Genomic DNA, 1,902 nt, shown 5'->3' with positions numbered 1-1,902 from the left:
ACCTCCGAAGGTGGTGGAGAATGACCGAGCGAAGATCCTGTGGGACTTCCAGATCCAGACTGACAAGAGGGTAATGGCGAACCAACCAGATATCGTGATCATAGATAAAGGGCAGAGGAAAGCCGTTGTAGTGGATGTAGCGGTCCCAAGTGATGGAAACATCAGAAAGAAGGAACACGAGAAAATCGAGAAATAACAAGGGCTCAGAGAGGAGCTGGAGAGAGCCTGGAAGATAAAGGTGACAGTCGTGCCTGTGGTGGTCGGAGCACTCTGGGCAGTGACCCCCAAACTAGATGAGTGGTTGCAACAGATGCCGGGAACAACATCGGACATCTCAGTCCAGATAAGCGCAGTGCTGCGAACAGCAAGGATACTGCGCAGAACCCTCAAGCTTCCTGGCCTCTGGTAGAGGACCCGAGCTGAATGGGGGACGAACACCACCCGAGGGGTGAGACGAGGAAGGGGATATATATATATATATGACGGGGGTCACAACTGTGACAGTCTCAAGCTCCACGTCGCTGCCACCTCAATAAGACCAGACGCTTGGAGTGTGGCTTTTCTCTCTTTTTTTAATTGCTGAAACACAGTATGGCAGGGAGAATGGTGAAGTCGCATTTGGTCGCGGACATAGTATGTGACTTCCCTCGTAGCTCTGCCTGAGCTACCTCATCGTCTTAGCAAAAGAAAATAAACAACAAGACCAAATACAAAACATGGGTGATCGTATAGTGATTATTTACAAAAAAAAGGAAAGATGCACACACACTGCTATTTACGTGATGCCGCCGAACGCATCACACGCAGCAGAACGGCTGCGCAACGCACAGCAATGGCGGCCACGAAGAACCGCGGACACACGCCAGCAACAAACACAACCAGCCATATGAAAAATGACATGAAAAACTTTATACAGTACAACCAAAAGGGAAACAAACATTACCTGAAAAACAGTATGGCAGGCAGAATGGTGAAGTCGCATTTGGTCGCGGACATAGCTGAGCAACAGAAAAGCACTATTAACTTAGCAGGTAAAACTTCCATTCGACAAAACTTCATATTAAAGAGCAATACAAAAAGCAATTTGGACTTGGGACAAATCAGGGAACTAATTAAAGACATCGTACTGTAAAAAAAGGGAAAACAAAGTGAAATATTGTCGTTAAACTATAAATGAATCCGGACCGTCAATGAAAAACGACTCACCATGTGACTTCCCTCGTAGCTCTGCCTGAGCTACGGTGGAGACTGGTGCCACACTGTGTGCTGTTGCGTCACTTCCGCGATAATTTAATGAACGCAATATATCACTCCGTTACACACATATATATATATTCTGAACTTGAATGTAAACATGTGTGTCATTCATCAACATAAATCCATCCATCCATCCATTATCTCACGCTCACAATCATAATTATCTTGAAATAAAATGTAGGCAAAAACAACAAACTAACATTACATCAGGCCATGCACCTACTGCACAGATTAAAAAAAAAACAATGACAGCTTTATGATTCCTTGATATTCGTTGGCCAAAATTATGTGCAAAGCAGTTAGCACAAATTCCAAGCAGAAACCAAGGAATTGCTTTGTTTTTCTTGCATTAGAATACTGAGCAGCAGTGGCGGGCCGTGCATTTCAATCTTAGGCCTTCAGTGACGTCACATACATACACAATATAGGCTCGTCGAGCAGCACTTAATTTCAGGAGCATTGAAAACCATCAAATATGCATTCACAATTAAGAGCAGGAAACTAAATTTACAGATAGTCAAAAATAAAAAGATGATTTAAAAATACGAAATAAAATGCCACCCAAATTACGCTGTGTGATCTTAAACAAGTCTGTCCAATAAATTGCGCAATGTCGCAGTTTCATATAAGACACCAACCAAACAA

General features: G+C 43.3%; 1 long non-coding RNA gene across 1 annotated transcript; it reads right to left on the bottom strand.

Annotated features, from left to right (window-relative positions):
• Positions 1–575: 575 nt before the first annotated feature.
• Positions 576–1,273, bottom strand: LOC109515811 (uncharacterized). The gene is made up of 2 exons (XR_002168260.1): positions 1,207–1,273; positions 576–998 (listed from the first exon to the last, which is right to left on the bottom strand). It is a non-coding gene; the product is annotated as an uncharacterized LOC109515811 (long non-coding RNA).
• Positions 1,274–1,902: the final 629 nt, after the last annotated feature.

Source organism: Hippocampus comes, unplaced genomic scaffold (assembly GCF_001891065.2).
Source record: "Hippocampus comes isolate QL1 unplaced genomic scaffold, H_comes_QL1_v1.1 scaffold9, whole genome shotgun sequence".
Classification (NCBI taxonomy): domain Eukaryota; kingdom Metazoa; phylum Chordata; class Actinopteri; order Syngnathiformes; family Syngnathidae; genus Hippocampus; species Hippocampus comes.
The sequence above is the reverse complement of the archived record's forward strand: the minus strand, read 5'-3'. Positions and strand labels throughout refer to the sequence as shown.